General features: G+C 39.8%; 1 protein-coding gene across 11 annotated transcripts in view; it reads right to left on the bottom strand.

Annotated features, from left to right (window-relative positions):
• Syt1 (synaptotagmin I) overlaps positions 1–20,935 on the bottom strand; it is a 513,331-nt gene extending 492,396 nt beyond the window's left edge. For 2 of the 11 annotated variants that reach the window (NM_001358504.1, NM_001252341.1), the window contains exons 1-2: positions 20,531–20,930; positions 3,793–3,872 (exon numbers count right to left, since the gene is read on the bottom strand). The gene's annotated coding sequence lies outside the window, so the exon portion shown is untranslated. Of the gene's footprint in view, positions 1–3,787; positions 3,873–14,737; positions 14,890–18,846; positions 19,067–20,530 lie in introns of those variants that run through there. The other 9 variants (NM_001252342.1, NM_009306.3, NM_001358501.1 and 6 more) reach the window with 7 other exon arrangements.
• Positions 20,936–22,162: the final 1,227 nt, after the last annotated feature.

Consider the following 22,162-nt stretch of genomic DNA (forward strand, 5'->3'; position numbering starts at 1 on the left):
CACCCTAAAAAATAAATGAGATATTCTCTGAAGGTCAGTATGCACTTACAACGTAATTTGCTATTAAATCACTGTGATATTTTCTCTACTAATTGGACTTCTGTTTTTAGCGACATATATTATGATGGCCATTAATATTAGTAGTTAATTTGCAAATAATGGTTTAATATTTTTCAGATATCAGTGTTTTATAGTCTAAATCATAGCTGAAGTAAAGATGTAGGATTTTGCCATTAAATATTTCATCCTATGAAAATTAGTAGTGCCTCCAATACTCAATAACTTTTATTTCATTATAAATCAGTACAGTCCTTATCATGGGCTCTTTATTATTTATGCTCCCAAACTGATCAATATTAATCTCAAGGCTCTCTTGATGCTCTTTCCCCACAAAACAGAAGTCTCAGACACCTTTTATAAGAATAGTCTCTTTTAGCCGGGCGTGGTGGCACACACCTTTAATCCCAGCACTCCGGAGGCAGAGGCAGGAAGATTTCTGAGTTTGAGGCCAGCCTGGTCTACAAAGTGAGTTCCAGAATGGCCAGGGCTATACAGAGAAACCCTGTTTCGAACCCTCCCCCCTCCAAAAAAGAAAAGTCTCTTTTCTAAACTCACAGGAGGCTTCACTTTTTCATTTCCTTTATGGTTTCTGAGTCTCTTCTTCACATGTATACTCTTGCTCAGACTCATATTCATACTGTTATTTATGGTCTGAGCTTCTCTTATCTCAGAAGGTCCTTAACTAGAGGGATGTGTTATGCCTATGTTTTCAAACCTATCTTAAGCACTTTGGAATCCTAAGTTTTTTACATTGTGATGAAACCTCATATGCACACTTACGCAAATGAACACATTAGACTTTCTGTTTAATTTCAGAGAATATATTCTGAGTTCTCAAGGAAACATGATCCAGTGAGATGGCTCTGTGGGTAAAGCAATTCGCTGGGAAATGGATTTTTAGATTCCAAGTATGAGAAGGAGAGAACTAACTCAGTCCATCAATCTGTTCTCTGTGTGTCCACATACACACATACACATAAACACACACACACACACACACACACAAACATACAATATGAGTAAGTGCATAAATGATTATAAATAACTTAATTAATGCTTAATAAGCTTCCCAGAGTGAAATAAAAATTCAGTATATACTTGTGTATGTCATTACCTATAGATAGTTAGCTAATTTTCTATTGGTTTAATAAAACTAATTCAATCAGGCATTCTAAGAGAACTGGGGATACTGGTGATGAAATCAAGAGAGGAAAGATTAGAGGATTTGGAAGAAAGAGAGTGTAAAAGTTAGCATAATCACTGCTGGCTTTTGGGGTAATGTTTGTTAGAGTGGACACAGTTCCTGTTTTAATAGTGTCTTTCAGTTTCGTGATCAAGATATAATTACATCATTTGCCCCTTTCTAGAGAGGATTGAGCTAGGCCAACCTCCATGACAGGCTGTGAGGCTGTGAGATGCCAGTTCAGGGGAATAGGCCTACGTTTCTGTTTCCCAGAACTGAACAAACCAGTTCCAGGAAAAACCACAGCCTACAGGCAGCCATACAGGAACTTCCCAACCATCTGGCATGAGGCAAGAATAGTCAGTCAGCAATGGTTCCAGAAAGGCCCTAGACTCGACTCCCAGCAAACATTTTAGAAGACCCCTAGAGCCCTGCCCAGTCACAGAGCTACCCATACCCTAGAGGTAGAGCCAACCAATTAGGATAACGGTCATCTACCTCCTTTAACTCCCCTAATTTGCCTAAATTGAGTCTTCGAGCTCACCTCTGGGTCACCATTTTGATGAGTGGTTGGTCCTGAATGATGGTAATTTCTGCCTAATAAATGCTCTATGCATGGGCATACTATTTGAGTCTGGGGTCTTCCTTTGGTGATTATTAGACCCTAACATACCATTCCTCTTCTCAAACAGACCCATCTTACCCCTCTTTTCTCTCTTTCAAATTCATAGCCTCTTTTTAATTTTTTCTTCCATATACATATTTGCTCTTAAGTACATAAATACAACCTTTCCAGTCTATATAGTCTTCATTGTACCAAGAGGAACAACCACATTTGAGAAAGACCTGTCTGCTTTAAAAAAAAAAGAACCCGTTAATTTTTTGTCTCAAAGAAAGGAGTACATGTAGCATTAATATTTTAGTGTTTCAAAAATGCACATACCACTCACTACACATACATTTAGTAACATCAGTATAAACTATTGTCTGGGAGGACAAGATGATGAAGATTTCACATTTGGTGATACATGTTCTAGCAGAGAAGATAAGGGACATGTCATAAGAGTTCTCCTCGACTCCAATGGAAACTACTTCTAAACGCCTTTCACTTTGCTGAATGGAGGTACCCAAGGCCCATCACAAAATAGGCATAGATTATAAACACTCAAACCTTAACTCTAAAATAGGTGACTGCTTGTCCTTCACGCCTCTAGAGTGTCTGTTTTCCTTATTGCCGTAAGACTTGCTCAGTCCACTGCTTGTCTCTGAAAGTATTTTTGTGAGTCTTTCCTAACTCTTTAACTGCATTATGACCTACCTGAAGTAAAAGCAAAGACATTTGAAGAAAGCTTTCTAGTTAGCCACCTGAGTGCAGGCTGACTTTACACTAGGCGACGGATAAATAATTGTGTGGCGGAAACATCTGGAGAATACCCTAAGTAGTACAGATCCTACATCCACCAGGATCTTAGATCCCTTCTAACTGCAAGTTTGTTGTTGTCTTTGAATAGAGTGAGCAACATTTAGGTGACAGTTAATTTTAAAGTAGTGCATCAAATACTTGCAACTTTCCAAATACACCGTCTGTGGAATGATACTATTGGGTATTGTCATACAGATGTCTTTTTGCTTAAGGTGAAAACAAATAGAGAATATTAGAAAGTAAAAGTATTTTTTTCACGATATAATTTTCCAAAAATAAAGCAATAGCAGATCAGGGGCTTCATGGGTGATCACTTTCAGAACCAATTCCACTCACTCTAAATTCATGAAGCCTTAATGCCTCTTTTTCTGTCATCAGATGGTATATTTAGTATCTTTCAGGGATAGAACAAAAAAAGTGAGTTTCTTTTTTCTGCCACACTTCCAGATGCCTAGAAGTTAGGCCAATTTTTATCTACTTGCCCAGAGGCAACACATTTGCTGACAAATGGATGGAGAAAGCACATAAACCGTGCTAAAAATCAAATCAAATCAGTGCTATAAATTGGACAACGTATGAGAGGTGTTTAGCTCCGCTCTTAATAAAAACAAGAAAACGACATTCTGAGACATCAGCAGCCTGAACTGCCCACTGCTTTGTTAATCCAGAGGCTATGAAATCTTCAGAAATGCACAGAGAAAACATCTGCAAGGACATCGATTCAACACAAAACAACAAAGAGGAAATTCTTCCCTGGTTTCCATCCCTGCTCGAGATACTGAATCCTGTTTTCTAAATGACCCTTCAAGAGTCTATGTTGGAGAGCATTAGGGTTCTACTTGAAATCTACCATGCTCCCCACCCTGCATGTCAATCATAATAAAAGCCAACATGCCCGGCAGAACTGGGTGGCTTTGGCAGAGCTCCTCAGTTCCCTCTACCTGACACAATGACCATTGCTTTCCTGTCAGCCAAGAGGCGCTGGACTACCTTGATTCTGCCTCTGCTTCAGGCTTTTACTCATCTGTGCCTTGTCTTGCCTGTCCTGTTTGAGTGTGCATCCTTCTTCCATCCCCTAAACTGGCACACAGTATTAACAGAAGAGAGAAAAGAATTCATACCTTACCTTGGATGCAGAGGAGACTTGACTAACAAATGCCAGTTGAGTAAGGTGTCTACATATGAAGTGTAGGATTCAGAGGGAAACTGAAAATGAGTAAGACAGGCATGGGGAAAAAAACAAACCAAGAAGGATAATTCACTCAGCAGTATCCACCAGATATACTTCCTTAGTTAATAAATTCCCACAGTATCCTGTAAAGCGGGCATCTGGGGTATGGTTGGAAACAATATAGAGACCATCCAGCATCCTACAGAATATAAGGTCAGCCTGAATCAGTGTGATAAGCACAGATTCTTCATTGACTTAATTTCATAATTTAATGTAATGTTGCTGGAGAACGATAGAGAAATATATACAGTATCTCGGGGACGTCTGACAGTTACTTATCCTCAAATGAAAAATCAACTAATCAGAAACACTTAAAATAATATCTGTTTTCATTTCTGTAACAGTTTCTCTATTTTGTCCTTATCCAGAATATCTGGCTTTCAGACAGATTTAGAAGATGTGTTTTCACACCCAGAGGACATAAGATCACAGACTGTTCCCATTACAAAGAAAAGAAACAAACAAGGAAAGAAATAAATCTGTGATGCTATGATTTTGAGAGGATACAAGTTATCAAAATAATTGGGGAAGAACCTAAGTTAAAAATTTAACATTTATTTAGAGCCTATCGCTATATCCTACTTTAAGATTCCTTCCACTACATTTGGTCTCATTAGTACCCTCATCTATTACGTATGAATCTGTAACATACTACTTTAAAATCAATTAAGTACCCAACATTTGTCAAACAAATTATACTTAGGGTTTCCAAAAATATAAAAAAGTTTTCAGAGTCTACTCAAAGGATTCTACCACACCATGTTTGCCAACCCTTGATATTTCAGGGGGAAAATATGAAAACTGCTTCCCATTATAGCACTTGGAATTGAACCCTGGACCTTATGTGTGGTGGATCAGTGCTCTACCACTAAGCTACAACCCTAAGATATTTTTTTTGGAATTCTGTTTTCTGAAACAGAGTCTCACTAAGCTACCCAGGTAGAGCTTCATATTGGGAGCCTCCTCCCTCAGTCTATTAAGTAGCCTTGGTTACAGTCAGGAGCCTCCAATGCTCCATGTTTAGCTAAAAATGTACACAGTAATAAAGAGTCATTTAACAGGTCTAAAATCTCCATCTTAGTGATTACCTATAGTAGCGACATTCATACAGATTTTGAACGTGTATTGAAGCATGACGGAGTCAATGTGAAACAATCCATTTTTAACCCATGAATGTCTATATTACGTCAAAGAAGTCTAACTAGATATTTTGTTTTCTTTATTCACCATAGAGGGGAATCTATTAGTCTACATCAGAGGGTACAGAGAAAACATTGGTTCAAAGTGCACATATCCCCCTATCCTTTGATGTATCCTTCATTCTTTCAACAAGTATCTTTTTCTTTCTTTCTTGGTCGTGAACCCCTTATGCAGCTGAGGATGATCATAAACTAATTCTCCTGTCTATACCTTTGGTGTAGCATGGCTCCAGGTATGCAGTAGTGTAGTCAGTGCTGGGAGTGAATCCAGTGTCATGTGATGCCAGGCAGATGTTCCATTGAGTTCTACTTCCAGACACTCCCTAACAAAAATTTCTTCTTAATTTAAAATATTTTATTACAGTTACTAATTTGTTTAGTGTGTGTGTAGGTATATGCATGTGCACATGTGTGGGTGAGCATGTGAGTGGGTTCTGTGTAATAACCACCAGGAAACATTTCTGAAACGTCTATCCATAAGCCAAGTATTATGATGGACATGGCAGAAGGTAACATGGGGCAGAGATTAAGCCTCACATCTGGTAGTTTCTGCTTCTAGTGGCTTCTCACAGTGTTTGATAAATAATTACATAATGGCAAAATGCAAGCGATATAGTAAATACAAAATGCTATGGGAAATTAATGGGAGGTAGAATCTGCATAAAGAGATCATCAGAGCACATGCCTCAGGATGAATCAAGCTCGGGTTAAAGAGAAATCACTGTAAAATAGCCTCTGGGCAGAGATGAGCCCACAGGTAGTAGGGTTTTTTTCTTTTTATCTTTTTCTCTCCTTCCTCTGTCTGTTTTCTCTCCTGGCCTAACCTTCACTTCCTTTGAAGCTAGGTACTGAGTTCCAGTTACTTATCTTTTTTGTTTGTTGGTTTGGTTTTGCTTTTGTTTGTATTTTTTTCTGTCATTCTAGATCACAAGAATACCCGCTCTTCGAAATGATAATGACTGTACTGGCTAGTTTTGTGTCAACTTGACACAGCTGGGGTTATCACAGAGAAAGGAGCTTCAGTTGAGGAAATGCCTCCATGAGATCCAACTCTAAGGCATTTTCTCAATTAGTGATCAAGGGGGAAAGGCCCCTTGTGGGTGGGACCATCTCTGGGCTGGTAGTCTTGGGTTATATAAGAGAGCAGGCTGAGCAAGCCAGGGGAGGCAAGCCAGTAAAGAACATCCCTCCATGGCCTCTGCATCGGCTCCTGCTTTCTGACCTGCTTGAGTTCCAGTCCTGACTTCCTTGGTGATTAACAGCAGTATGGAAGTATAAGCTGAATAAACCCTTTCCTCCCCAACTTGCTACTTGGTCATGATGTTTGTGCAGGAATAGAAACCCTGACTAAGACAAATTGGTACCAGAAGTGGGGTATTCCTGTGACAACCTGACCATGTTTTGGGGAGGACTGTGGATGGACTTAGGAACTTTGGGCTTGAAGATCCATCTGTTGTTAAGAGCTCTGTCGGATATTGTGTAGGAGCTTGGAAGATAATGTTGAGAACAGTGCAGAAGATGGAGGCCTGGCTTGTGAAATTTCAGAGGGAAAATTAAAGACTCTTTTCAGGGCCATTGCTGTTTTGATTGTGAAGATTCTGTAGTTCTGGTTAGCTGGGGCTGAAGAATCAGCTGTGATTGACAAGATACCAGAACTACTAAAGCAAAACCTTTGCATTACTGGGACTATTGATGCTGGTTAGCTGGAGCTAAGAAATTAGCGGTGATTAAGAAGAGACCAGCATCATTGAGGTGACATCTTCTGGGAAGTGTTTTCTGAGAGCACAGTGGCTGTGTTCCAGATATAGCCAAAGTTGTACCTTGTGCTGTGGCTGGACTTGGTAATGGGTAAGGGTCACCCAGGTGGTACTGGTTTTGAAGGCATGAAGGAGTTGAGCAGAGCAGCTGAGGCTTGGCACTGTGAGAGGCCATGGAAGGCCATTGGTGAAAGTGCAGCCTCAGTTGCAATTGATGGCCCAAGACTGAAGGGGTCATGCCGTGTTTTGGAGATGCCAGTACCATGAGATGACCACCAGGAGCAGCAGCAGCAGCAGTGGAGTACAGGCATCTGGAGCCTAGAGGATGACTCGTGTGCTACAAAGGGCATGGCTGGAGAAGTGACCCAAGCCCTTGGAGGAGCCCAGAAGATCGTAAGTTGGATCCCAGACATTGGACGGTTGGAGATTGACTTTTGCTTTTGATTGTGACTGTGCCCTGATATTTTCCCTCTTGAAGGAAGAAACTGTTTTAGTGGAGCCCACAGTTAAGAGACTTTTAATTGTAAAAAGACTTTGGATTTTAAAAGAGATGGATATTTTAAAGAGATTGAAATTTTAAGAATATGTAAAGACTGTGGGACTTTTAAAGTTATTTAGATCTTGGGGATGAATAAGAATGTAAGGGTTGAGGCTTACTAGTGATGTGTTTGTGTGTCAAGTTGACAAGGGGTCAATTGTACTGGCTAGTTTTGTGTCAACTTGACACAGCTGGGGTTATCACAGAGAAAGGAGCTTCAGTTGAGGAAATGCCTCCATGAGATCCAACTCTAAGGCATTTTCTCAATTAGTGATCAAGGGGGAAAGGCCCCTTGTGGGTGGGACCATCTCTGGGCTGGTAGTCTTGGGTTATATAAGAGAGCAGGCTGAGCAAGCCAGGGGAGGCAAGCCAGTAAAGAACATCCCTCCATGGCCTCTGCATCAGCTCCTGCTTTCTGACCTGCTTGAGTTCCAGTCCTGACTTCCTTGGTGATTAACAGCAGTATGGAAGTGTAAGCTAAATAAACCCTTTCCTCCCCAACTTGCTACTTGGTCATGATGTTTGTGCAGGAATAGAAACCCTGACTAAGACAATGACCAATTAAAGAACCCAGCTTACTTTAGAAATAACTAGAAGGTGCCTAGTTTGTATGCCTACTTTAGAAAACTAACCTTTTTTTTTCCTGTTCAAAAAGACATAAAGGGTTTGAGAGTATGTATTTAAGGACAAGTACTCTTTATCTGCTTGGGAATATAAACATGAATTAAACACATTCTCTAACCCTAGTAGGCCCATTATCTATAAGGTCATATAAAAAGATAATTATAAAAAATAGATAAATACAGTGCTAGAAAAATTCAAATATATTATACAGTCTTTGAGCTAAAGAGAGAGGATAAGAAATTTTATTTGAGGAACACATATTTAAACTGAATTATACAGGATGGATGCCATATAAGGTAGACATGGTGGGAGATAGAAAATGTTCAGGGAGGATGAACAACAGGGAAGTCTTAAGAGTAATAAATGATGTAGTGATTCTAGGCCAGGATGTCACAAGGGGCCTGTAGACCATGTTAACGATTTCCATTAATATTTAAAATTCTAAATGCTTTCGCTCAGTCTTGCCTGTTTGTTTCGTAGACAAATTTTCCCATCAGTGCTTTAAAGGGAGAGAATCGTTTCTTCTGGGTAAGCTTTCTCTACTCTACAAGTTTATCCATAATGGGAAAAAGGAGTTTAACATGTTGACTCTGTTTCCACAAAAGGCAGCTTAGAGCTCTCAGCTAGATTTCTCAGAAGGTAGCACAATGACATTTGTTGGGAAGTGGTCCCAGATGGACTGCGGGCATTAGAAAGAAAAAGAAAATACATGAGAATTCACGCAAAATTACTAACCATTACGTTGACCAAGGATTCTCTTAGTATATTTCATATATGTATACTTAGTCTATTAAAATTTGTTACCACTGCAAATTACTATCATTTGCACTGTGGTCATATGCTAAAGATATTTAAAAGGCATTGGTATTCATTGAGAATATATAATACACTTAAAGAAGTGTTTTAAAATCTAGTGTGGCTTAGAAGTAAGGCTAAGTGCTTAACAGAATACAGTGTGATGAAAAGGACCCCAGTTCAGTTCCCAGCATCCACATAAGGTGGCCTTTAATACCAGTTCAGGCAATTGGAGTCTCACTTCTGACCTTTAAGTACTTGCACCCATAACGTGCATGTGTGTGTGTGTGTGTGTGTGTGTGTGTGTGTGTGTATGTGTGTGTGTGTGTGTTGTAGTGTTGTAGTGTTATTTTCATTGGTAGTGACCAGGATATTTTTTATTAACTAGGTGAAAATAAAAATTAAATAGCACATGTGAGACTATAATGGGAAAAACTTATGTGCATATTTGCTAATGTAAGTAAAGGTTACTTAATGTAAGTTTAAAATGTTACAAAATATCATTAGTGGATTCATTAATTACAGTCCTCTATCAAATGTTTCCTTTTAATTCCTCTTGGGAAAGTGAGAAAAATGTTTTAAAATCCTATAAAGCTCACTTTAGCCTCACATGAACGAAAACTCAAAACCAGAACACACACACACACACACACACACACACACACACACACACACACACACACACGTGTGTGTGTATATAACAGCAAACAGAACACAAAGCTGTTTAATTCCACTGACAGGGAACACTTATTAACCTGTCGATTGCAGACCAGAGTACCATAGCAAACATGACTCCATTTAAAAAATGTGTGGTTACAAACATGACTCCATTTTAAAAATGTGTGGTTATTATTACGCTTATAGAGAATCTTAGGGAAGGAAAAAAGTGGGTCACTTAAGATTGACGCTTTAATTATCGCCTAATAACTGCTGCAGCAGATTAAATGGTGGTGCGGTTTCACATAGGACAATGAGCATCTGTAAGCACCTGTTTTACTATCACAGAGTGACCTAGGCAAGCTTGGGGTATTATCTTCTTGAAACCAGGATATGAAACAAGATAAAGGTAAAAATAATTTCCGGTTAAGACTTCAAGACCTCTGTTGTCTAAATGATAATCGACACAGAATGATTTGTTTTATTACGTTCTCCGTATTTATTTACTTTTGTCTCAAAATCTAAATTAGAGTTTTGTAGGTTATAATAAAAAATATACTCGAAAGGAAATTACATTGAAAAAAGTCATTACTGCGATAAAAACCCACTGAGTTCACTTAAGTCCATCAAAATAATAAAATTGGGGTGAAGGCATGTACTTGATTCTCAGAAATTAAAAAGAAAAAAAAGATGTATGGAAAGTGTATAAGGGGGGTGTAGTCCAGCATATGATAATGGAGAATAAAAATATTTGTCCATAAAGAGTGGACTCAGTATGTATAGGGTATATAGAAATAGTTTCCATTGACCTTACGCTCAATATTTATAACACTGAAACCACTATAGCATACAGACAAACCAGGGAAATACTACACAGAAATAAATCCCATATACTTGGGACATGGTGGGATCATAGACGATTATAACCCTGGAAATGTCTAGATGGCTGCAGGATGTTTTTAATTAGAATGTTAAGGCAGAGTAAAGGTCAACGAAGCAGTCCTGGATGGTTAAATTCAGAGGGCTGATTCTGCTCACTTTTGCGCTGGTTTTTCCTTTGACAGCAATGCCTTCTCCTGACACTTATAGGGCTGGCTCCTTCTTCTTTTATGTCTCCATTTCTCTTTTTGTTTTCTCAATATTCCCAACTATAGTTGTTTGATTTATCAGCTTATTTGTGATTTCCTAGTGACCACTACTATTTGAAGCTGCTATAGTTCTAGTTTGTTGCTGTTATTAATTTTCTGTCTTCACTCCTATCACATAAACGCCATAGAATTAGAACACCTGTCTACTATGTTTATGCCTATATTGCCAGCATTGTTTATGTCATATGCCAGGCAAATCACTGTACGTAGTGAAGAGATAATACTGTGGTTTGATACATTATATACTAACAAGTACCAAACAAGTAGTGTTATTATTATATTTGTATTCCTGTATAAATATTTAGAAGTAATACGCCCTCTTGGATCTGGTCATTTCAAGTGAACAATGATTCATTCATGATTCATTCATGATTCATTCTTATATCACAGTAATATGATGGTCTAATTGATGCAAACTTTGGGGGAGTTACTTAGCCTTTAGGTGTTATATCTCCATTGTTATCCACTATGGAACACCCTCTATTCTTTTTCATCTGCCATTTATATGTCCAAGGATAATAATATGTATTGCCACAGTGAACAGATGACTAAGAATTTACCCATGACATACTGCATCCTATAACCATGGGCAAGTTCCTTAAATGTTCCTTTCCATCATTCTCTTATTAAAAGATATGGACATATTATCAACCATATCAATGTTATTAAATAGGATTCAGAATTCAAACCATGTGGGAAAGTATTTGATATGTATGGAGAAATAAGACAGCGATGGCATTTTCCTCATCTAAGAGCCCCTACAAAGGTCTAGTCTATTCAAACAATTTTCCATTATTTCCATAATCCAACCTCAATGATAATTTCTATTTCCTTATATAAGAGAATCCATGATGCCAGTGATATTAATTCATATTGCAATGATCATGAGTTCTAGTGTTTCCTCCTAAATCTGGTCTTGAGGACAGAAGATGTCAGCAGAGAGACTTCACATGGGATTAATTTACAGTTAGGGTTTGGTTCTGATTTCTTGGGGAACATAGAAATAGGACTAGGAAGGGAAAGCACCAATAGGCTCAAGCGTTTCCTAACAGTGCTAGGTGAGGGGCAATGAGAAACTCTATCTGTGAGTGCCAAGGAGAGCAATGAGAGAGGGCATCAGGAAGCTATGGCCCAGCTAACGCTCCTACTATTCCAATCACGGTTCTTTGCATCCTTAAGGGTATCAGATACCTTAGAGCTATGGAATTTAGAAATAAGGAGGAAAATGGGATTCCTAATCTGACATCATCATAATACAGTGGTAACTAAAGGAAAACTGAGTTATGGCATAGGCTTTGAAATTCTTTTCAGTTTTTTTTTAATAGACTAAGAATGTGTGCTTGATTAATTTTTAAAAACGAACTTAATCCCCTCAAAATTAGCATAGCAGAAATAACAGAATATTAAAACATCCTCATCTTTTCAATAAGAAACAGACTTTGATTTAATGATTATAGATTTTGTTTGTTTGTGATCACCAAGAGCAAACTAAGTCTCTTATATAGGGAGGATTATGACACATTTGATTCTCATTATTAAGCACTAAGGCAATATAAATTAATAAACAAAAATATAAAAACATGCTAAGTATAATTGTAGCCACCCAAAGCAATCGCTTTTTATTTATTGCATCTGTAAAATGGAAAAATCTACTATAAAGATCTAATAGTGTAACACAAATATTTCCCTAATACAGAACTGTGTACCAATTAAGGTAAGAAGAAGGAATGCATTGCCAAGGGTAGCATGCAGAGCACTCCATGCTAAGTTATCACTTTTTGTTTTAGAGCGTAATTCTTCATTTTTCTCTGCAATCAGTTTGGGTCTAAAGATTATGCATAAGGAGGCCTAAATATGCAAATTATTAAAAATCAGTCAAGTCATGGCACATTCCACTAAGCATTGTCAATTATGTAAACAGATTAAGCACATGTTCATATATATATATATATATATATGCATACACATATGCATATATATGTTTTATGATGCTAATGTATACACATTACACGCTACATGTCTTGGTTGTTATAATGTACCCATGTTACATGACTTGGTTGTTGGAAAAACTGAACCAAGCTGGTAATGGAGATGATAGAATTAAGACAAAAAAGCCTTCTGGCTCCGCATCTCTAGGGACATATGTATGAAGTGTCAAAAAGAAAGAAAAGGTGTGTGTGGGGGGGGGGAATGATAAGGACAATGAAAAGAGAGAGCAGGAAGGAAAAGTTTGAGGGGGGAATTGGTCTTACAGGAAGGAAGAAGAAAGCAGAGAATTCACGGAGTAGTGACATAGCCAGAGAGCTGAAATAATAATATCGTCTACTCATGCAGTAAGCAGTAAAATGCTTCAATGGCTAAGTACAGGTAAAAAAGTCAGAATCCAGGAGAAATAAAAATGGTTCCTATGTGCTCAATATGTCCTTGATGACAGAATCTCAAAGGCATGGCAGGATTCATCTCCCTCCTTGTTCCTAGAGAAGTCAAGCTCTCTTCTACCATCAATATTTATTCTGTGTTTTTGAGGAGTTGCTCAGAAAGTATCTATGACTCCCTAGAGGGAAAAATCATCAAGATGACATAAAAAAAAATTAAACCTTAAAAAAAAAAGTGGTATAGTTTGGGCTTAGGGATATGCTGGTTTTCTTTTAAAATGTCACATTTTGATTGCTAGTCTTAGACATGTCTTGTAGTGATTTGCTTGACTTTTAAATTTTAACATAGTAATTTAAGCAAGACATTTAAAACAGATCCCTACAAGTTATGGCATGTGCGACTCATACAATGCCTGTATACAGAGAGGAAACTCACACGTTTTTATGCAGACAGCAGTCCTGCTTACATGTACATACTTTTAATCTAAAATCTGTGGTCTCATATTCTCAATATTTGTTAAAGTAGCATGGCGATGTGACTCTATTTATAGAAGAGATCCAAAATGTTCTAGAAATATGTTCTAATACCCAATGGCTGGCTTTATTCCTTCCTCAAATCTGATGAAAATGCCGGGGATTAGGCAGGAAGCCAGCCTGGTAAGCCAGGATCTGGCAGAAACACTATGTCAGAAACAAATTTCATCGCTTTGCTACCTAGCCTTTCTGGTGAGAAACTGTGTCAACTTTGCTTCTTAACAATGTTGCTAACTCAAAACCCAAAGTCTGGAGCTGTCTCACGGTGCCTGAATCCCTTGCTCTCCCACCTGGTCTTGCATCAAAGGCCATTAAACCATTTGTTTAAATAGCATTTCTGGATATGTCCCCCCCCCTCTCCCCCTTTCCTCAAAGATAAGCCACGAGGTAGTTCCTGTGCATCACCAACTTCACTGTATAGACTGTTGGAGGCCAGAACTGGGGAGAAATGACACTCAGTTTGCTCAAGAGTAGCAAACAATTCCTAATGCTCATTTCAGTTGTTATGCCCCGTTGCCCTGCTTCCTTGCTTGCTCATTGCCTGTGAAGTAAGTTGCATGCCCAGCTGCAGCTTCGTTTAAAAATATTTTCTAAGGATGCATCCTTAAAACAGCCTTGCTGTTCATGCTACTTCAACATAAACCCTAGGAATGCAGAAGAACAAGCATATATTACCACGTATCTATAAGCCAAAAGGGTGCAATGTTTTACCATTTAAAGGTCTTCACTACAGACATATTTGGGTTTGAGAAGGTAGGATTTGGAATTTGTTTCTGGGGCGGGGGCAAGGGTTGAGAGATGATTTCATGTAGCTCAGGCTAGCCTATTTAGCTAAGAATGGCATACGTCTTCTGATCCTCTTGCTTCAGTCTTCCAGCTACTGGGATTTCAGGTGTCTACCTCCATGCCTAACTTGGAACTCTTGTTTGGATAAGTCCTTCAGTATTATCCTCAGGTATTAAATAAAAATGCTCTAGCAACTCCTGGTTTAATGGCCTTGATGCTGGCTTACATAACCTGTGAAGAATTGAAAGAAATTCCTGAAGGAGAAGTTGTTTTATAAATGGCCTTCCACTTTATGTAAGCGACTGCACCGCACATCAAAGGGTTAATAGGAGTCTCCCACAGCTGTGTATGTTCTGAGTATTTCCATGTGTTTTTGCCTCCTTGTTGATGAAGGCATCTCAAAGTAGCAATTAATAAATGCAATTACCTGCTTCCTATCTAGGGTAGGCATGGGATCACAGGTAAGAAGGAAGAAATGAGCTTCAGGCAAAACAGGATGCTGTAATCTGCAGGGGCACCCAGGTAATTCATCAGAGGCTTGAAGTGGGGTTGTCTGATCCTTTCTCTGTTACCATGTCACTGAAATTATAGTCATGGTCAGGGAAAGTGAAGACAAAACACAGAGACAGTGGTTCTCATTTAAGCAATTCAGGGAAAGCATGTTTGACATTTAAAAAATCTTCAATTATATTTGTCTTCGAGTATGCAGTGCACATTTTATCCTTGATTAAGTAGCTGAATTGTTTAAGAGGGAAAATAAAATATTTAGTTCTCACAGAGAACAATATACAACGAGTTTCTCCCTATGGCAAAAATAATTATACAGATGCTGGACGTGTTAGAGTCATCCACTAAGCCATATTTCACAAATAATAGCAATAGGCTCACAAAGACAGTGAGGGCCCACTTCTGTACCCTACTAGATGGGATTTATCAGATATTTCCATCCAGAATTAAGTCAGTCCTGACAGAGGACCTTAGCTAAATGTCTTGTACATATCATTTGTGGTTTCAGTAGCATGCTGCTAACCTAGTGCATAGTAAGGAATGTTGTCTGACAGGGCTGCTAAGAAAGTTACTGAATTACATCTTTGGCAAATAATCTTGCCTGATTCTGATTTTGATTCTCTAAATAGCCATGCAGGACTTACAAAAGTGTCATCTCAGTGGTTACGGTATGAGGAATAAAGGGGGAGTTAAAGGCCATTCTCACTGCATGCAAAATTCTACATCTCTTGTTTAGCACAAACAGTTGAGAACTAGATGGTAATTTTTATCTTTGCCTGCGTCATAATTTTCTGGAGATCTGTTTTGGCATAGTGCCCCCCCCCCAGGCACCCAATCAGTACAACAACCGTGCTCTCTGCAGTTAAGACGGTTACAGAAATAATCACCACTCCCCCTTTATTCCTCATACCGTAACCACTGAGATGACACTTTTGTAAGTCCTGTGTGGCTATTTAGAGAATCAAAACCAAGTCAAAGAGAATTGGAACTGATCTCCGCAATTCAAACTTGAAGTAAAGATAAGTACAAAAATTACAGAGGTTGTTGTTTATGAGCTTTGAGTTTCACAGAGCGGTGGCCAGAAACTCATAACGGTATCAAAAATGTGCTTGTAACTCTAAATTAGTTTTTATCGTCTTTACTAAGTGTCTTAAGTATTGTTTTCAAATGAATGGAAACTGACTGTTATCTTAAAAGATCCCTTTGCTAAGAGTTTTGAAGGTTATATTTTGCAGTGCACAAACAAGACTTTCAGCATTATTATTTCTACAATGCAGCAATTTCTTTTTCTTATGCACTTTAAGGCATGTATGTCCAACATGCCTCAGGCTGCATAGGTCCCAGGACACACCTATGAATGCAGTCTAAAACACATTTATAGATAACAATGACATTTTACAATGGCGGACAGCCCTAATTTAGAATGAAAGCCTTCTGGATTGCGATATCATAACTTTAAGGAAGTGTATGTTCCCACTGATAATGGATTCACTTAAGTATGGTGCTATTTGTGTGCCAAGGTATCATTGCTTACTTTAGAGCCAATGGAATAACATCTCAAGACCTCTCTGTGAATCTAAGGGAGAAGAGCCATTCCCTTTTGCTGGGACAGATGAAAATTCTCTTGAGGAAATTGCACATGTAAAATGAAAAGGTCTGGATGAAGTTTATGTAACCAAATGAAAAATGTAAGTCCTTCCTTGAAGAATTTAGACGTGAAGATACCACTCTTTTTTCCCCACTCGAAAAAAAGCAATACTAGCCATGTCATCCAATTCCATAAAACGAAAAAAATGAATGAACATGTTACCTAGAAGCAAATGGTCACTGAAACATCTGAAAAGCCACTACAAACAGACGTTATCCTCGATTATGTCCGAATCAAACAACATTATGATGTCAACTTCTGCTAAGCGTATAGAGAGGAACATCTTCTTATACCGAGAAGTCATTCCATCCCTTCTTCCCCGGTCGTGGGAAACACATGCCAGTGAAAGTGAAGCTCTTGGAGCACATATATTTTGTCTCTAGGTATCATAGGCTTTCTACCCAAAGTCTCATTAACATATTGCTAAAATGTTGTTACCTTCCTTTGACTGGTACTAGAAAAGTGAGTACCCCAATTTTCCACCTACTATAAAATACTACCCATTACATTCTCATCATTTAAAAAATATTACATAATTTTAGGATATGTGTATAAGTATGAAAATTATATACATATATATATATATATACAAATTAAAATTATGTATTTATACTCATTTGTTTTATCCGTGTATAAATAGATTTGGCTAATTTTAATGAAAATAAAATTCAGCTAGGAATCATCTTGTATCTAATAAATTTTCAATGCAGATACATTCATGACTAATAAATCATCAAAATACTTAAAACACAAGTGGATCAGATATTTAATGAGAAAAAAATTACATTTTTGTAAAATGTTTGTAAAACTATAACTACATTATAATTTGGCATAACGTCCATGTTTCGCCTGGGTTACCCATACTATTAGATAAAATTCTCTATTATATAATCAAATAGTCTTATTGTGCTTTTCTTACCCCCCAAAACTGCATAATAATTACCATTAGGAAGATAAATACCATGTCACAAATTAAAATTAATAATAACCCTTCCCAGATGTTGCATAAACTGGGAAGCACGAGAACCAGGTTTGAGATTTAAATAAATTTCCTCCTTAAATCTAAATTCTTTCCCATAAGATGGCTATGAGAATCTGTTTTGGGGATATACTCTAAATTGATTTAATATAATGACATCAAAAGAGACTACTTGGTATTATTTCAATGTGTTATTAGACTATCAGGAAGTTCAAATTAACTTTCAGATTTCCAAGGCATTCCTCATTTTATTTATTTATCTCACAGCCCATTTTGCAAACAAAATTAAGACAAACTACCATTTCCTAGTTTTATTTTTGTTAGCATCACGTCTAGTATGCATATCTGAGAAAGGAAATAGCACGTTTTCTCCTTTTTAAAAAAACTGATTAGAACCACCTAATAATTTAACCAGCTAGGATAGCTAACACTGTCTATGTAGACACAAGGTTTGAAACTAATATTGGTTACTATCATGTGGTATTTCAGGACTAGGATTTCCCTTCTACAGTTGCAGCCTTCAGTTCTGATAAACATATCTTAAATTATAATTGTCATATCCACTCTTAAGCATTACTAAGACTTACTATACCATCATCTTAAAGGGGAAAGATTAGGAGTGTATAAAATTGTGAGCATAAATTTCCTGTATCATTTAAATTCATTTAAAGTCTTCAATCCGTTCATAACATCTTACAATTAGATATGACTTGCAGGACATGAAGGCTCAATTTTTTTCAGAAGTATATGAAAAAAATTTCACATTCATAAACATCTCTGTACACGCAGTTGATAGAATTAATATTTTACACAGAGTCATGCAAACAAATCCAAGCCCACGTTTTCACATCTCCCCGGTACAGTGCAAAAACACGCAAACAGAATCTTATTTTGTCCCCACGGGAAGCTACTTCTTTCCTTTATGTCTTTTCATGTCTAAACTTGTGAACTCAGCTGTACACACACATGAAGTAATTAAGTGATTATTCTTTTGTCCTTGTACCCAAAAAGTGTTCCCTCTGAAGTCATAGATCTCAGCAGAGACACTACATTTTCAAGTCATTTAGAGGTCTAGCTTTAGAAAAATCTCCTGTGTGCCTCTACACGAGTGGTATGAGTGTATACATATGGTGTATGTGTGTGGTGTGGGGAGTGTGCGTGTGTGTGTGTGTGTGTGTGTGTGTGTGCGCGCGCGCGTGTGCGCGCGCACGCTCACTTGCTTAGGTGCATGAAGTCTGCTAAGGTAGGTGAGATCAAGAATAGAAAACGGTTTTGAAAACAATGTACAATATTAATATTTATCAATATACAAGTCAATATCACTGATGCCACATGAAGTCGGTTCTTTCCTAAGTTTGTGTAGAAACTTACAAGTTAAAGGTGTGTGATTGAAAAGACCTACCTGCGGTACCCAGGCTGGTGTGGGAGTTGAGAGAGACTTAAAAAGGGAAGACCCCCTCTTCTTATCTCAAATGGGCATTTAGAAAAAAAAAACCTACGACTTGGCGTCTCTCCTGATACATCAGAAAGATTTATCTTGGAACCAGCATCTCCTGCTTTCGCTTTGCTCCTGCAGAACCCGGTTGCATTGCCCTCCTGTTACATAGAACTGGATATTTCCCTTCGCTACCGCCTCCCCCCCCCCCCCAGCTGATGGTAATCGCTTATCAGTCTCCGAGGAATAATAGGAAAACAAAGCTTAGATCAGAGATGATGGAATTAGAGATTGCAGAAGCTATTGTCAAGACTCTGTCTAACAAGTGCGATGTGCTTGACCTGTTTCTCTGACAGTTATGGAAGTTGTTTCAATGGCTCTCTTTTTTAACATGATGTGAGAAGAGAAATGTTTCCCCCTTAAGATCTTTCAAATGTGAGACTATCTTCCTCCCATTACTTTCTAAACTTTCCTCTAGTCCAAGAGGATCCTGTCAACTGAACCTACATCTACCTCCTGAAGGGAACACGAAAACTGAAGAAACATCAATTTTATATCTATTTAGTGTTTTCATATTAAAAGAGTGTGTTGAGACTTGAATTTAGTATCTAGACAGTGACATGTGGAGGCAGCCTTTAAAAAGATAAAAAAAAATGAAATCTCATGCACAAAAGCAGTTTTAACACAAAAGTTAAACTTCCTGTGTTTCACCAAAGGGTTAAGGTTAGGGAAGTGGACATCAACACGTCCACAGTCCACAGAGGCTAACCAGATTAGCAAGATCAAAGTAAAAGTCAAGTCTCCTGATAATTCTGGTGTCACTTGGAAAGGTTTTGAAACTTCCCATGTTATTACCCTCCCACTATAAAGGCTACCTGGGTAAATCTCGGGAGGGTGATGATCTAGTTTTAATTTTTACAAACTCAACAAGCCCTCAAAGTTCAGACAGTGACCCTGAGGTGCTATCCCAAACTGTCAGCCCCACAGGACAGATGCAAACAAGAAGATTCTGATAGCAGGCACAGGAGAGCAGCAGCAATTAAGCAGTTGAAAGTGGGTTGGAGTGTTGGGTTATTTTTGTTCCATTTGTAGCCTCTTGCAAGGAGGAGATGGATTCAAATTTGACACTTCCTTTCTGAGAGCAGAAGCTGGTCTCCTTGTCTACTCTCATTCAGTTTAATTCCCTGTGTGGTTTCATCCCTTCCTGGACTCATATTTTCACACGGGGTTGCAATCTATCCTCCCTCCAACAGAAAGAAATCTTTTTTCTCTTCTTCACTGCCCTTCTTCCCTGTAAGAAAGACAATCCTCCACCCCCCGTTGGGGGTGGGGGGCTGTACTGGCTTAGAATAGGAGGAGGGGGAGGAGAGAGGGGGCTGGGGGGTGGAGGACAGAGGAGAGAATGGAAGAAGCAAGAAGATGGGGGATGCCCAACATCAACTCCTGGTTCTGAATCACCAGCCCTGTGCAAAGTGCTTTCCCCGGAGATGCACTTGTGGTCTTGCATTTCTCACAATAGGCTTACGGGGGGATCCCTCCCTAGGTCTCCCATCGCCACAAATCAAGTGTACCTACGTCTCTTCGACAGATTGAAGCGCAGAGGTACCAAGGTACCACCGAGGTGGCCGCGCTGCCAGTGGGGCTGCCTTACCTGGAGCGAGGACCGACCGGGAGATGGTGCGAGTCTTGGTCCCCGCTGCTCTCACCGCGGACCGGTGCGAGGCACACGAGTACTCTCTCGCTGCCTCCGCTCTCAGAGGGGCAGCCTGCAACACAAAAGGGGTGTGTGGGTGTGGGTGTGGGTGAGGTTTTCTAGGGCCACCAGCTGGTCCCAGCTGGCCGCCCCCGCCCTGCACACACCCCTTCGGGGACCTGAGCCCCCTGTTGGGTGAGCAGGACCCTGGGGGCTTGCCCCGGTTACAGCCTCAAGTTGCCCACTGCTAACTGCGGATGCTGTCGCTGCAGGAGGAGGAGGAGGAAAGACACTGGGGGCTGAACTCGGTCAGAGCATCCCCACACTGCAGCTTCTCCAGGAATCCCTCCAGTGAGGAGGCGGCCGCCCATCATCTCCCGGCCCCGGCTCTTGATTGGTTCCAACCAAGGTACGCTGCTCAGAAGAGCCAATCAGAGAGCACTGATAATAGGTGGCTCCTCTCAGGCAACGGAGCCCAGCCCAGTACTGTTAGAGTCTCTCCATCCCCACAGCGGACAGGGACCTGAGGAGAGGGGTTTAGGAGAGTGGCGGGGGTGGGGTGAACTAAGAGGAGACCAGATCCCAAAGAGAAAACACTAAAAGATAATTTTCTAGACCCGGTGGGTAGACTCGGGAATGCCCTCAACCTGTTCAGTAAGCCATAAGCACTGGATAAGAAGCAAGCCTAATACAAAGCTTTTTTTTAACTTTCAATCAAAACCTGCCTTGATACTGAGCATGCCCAGATCTACACAGCATCCTAGGAGTTTCGATATGTGTGAGTTCTAGGTTGAAAAGGTGGGAGCTGGGACGCGAGAGAGGCAGAAGTTTGTCTTTGGCCATTTGACACCGCGGAGTTGTGGGGAAGCAGGACTACTGAGATAGAGGTGGTCCTTCTTGCTTTGGGAGACCAGTCACATCATTCCGTCTGAACTCGAGTGGGAAGCCAGGCTCCGATAATGTCAGGGCAGCTAGATGTCTAGAGACCGCCCAGGAAGGGTGTGGTGGACCAGAGCTGTATGCAAGGTCCATCCATAGGTGGGGCGGAGGAGCGAGGCTCCACCCAGCTGCAGCTGCTAGGCAATGGAGCGAGCGCCCAGGGAGTTTCCATGCAGCGACCAATAAGTTTGGAGACTTGGGTCAAGTGCGACCTTGCTAGGCACGCTTTTTCCACCTTCTTGGGCTTGTGCTCGCCCCCCCCCCCCCTGTCTCCGTCTCTCTTCACCCCTTGCCCGCCCGCACGGTGGGGGACTAAAGGGCTTTCTCCCTCCTCTTCCTAGCTGAACCCTTCTGCTCGGAAGTAAGAAGCTTTTCCCTCGTGAGAGCAGCCGTGACCTGATTGTCTCTAAGCTCCTGGGCAATTTATAGCTTGGTAATACCGAGAGATGCCAAACAGGGAGGCTGAGAGGCTTGGACGGGAGGGCAGGCTGGCTGGCCCTGGGGTGGAGTCTAGCTCCCAAGGGCAGGAGCCTTTTACTCCACAGGTGAAATGCTTTCTTGTCACTAACAGAGATTTTTTTTTTTCTTTCCCACTCGCTTGACCTTGCTCAGTGCCCTCAGAACCTCTTGTTTTGCTTGGAAATCTTAGCA

Source organism: Mus musculus, chromosome 10 (assembly GCF_000001635.26).
Source record: "Mus musculus strain C57BL/6J chromosome 10, GRCm38.p6 C57BL/6J".
Taxonomy (NCBI): Eukaryota; Metazoa; Chordata; class Mammalia; order Rodentia; family Muridae; genus Mus; species Mus musculus.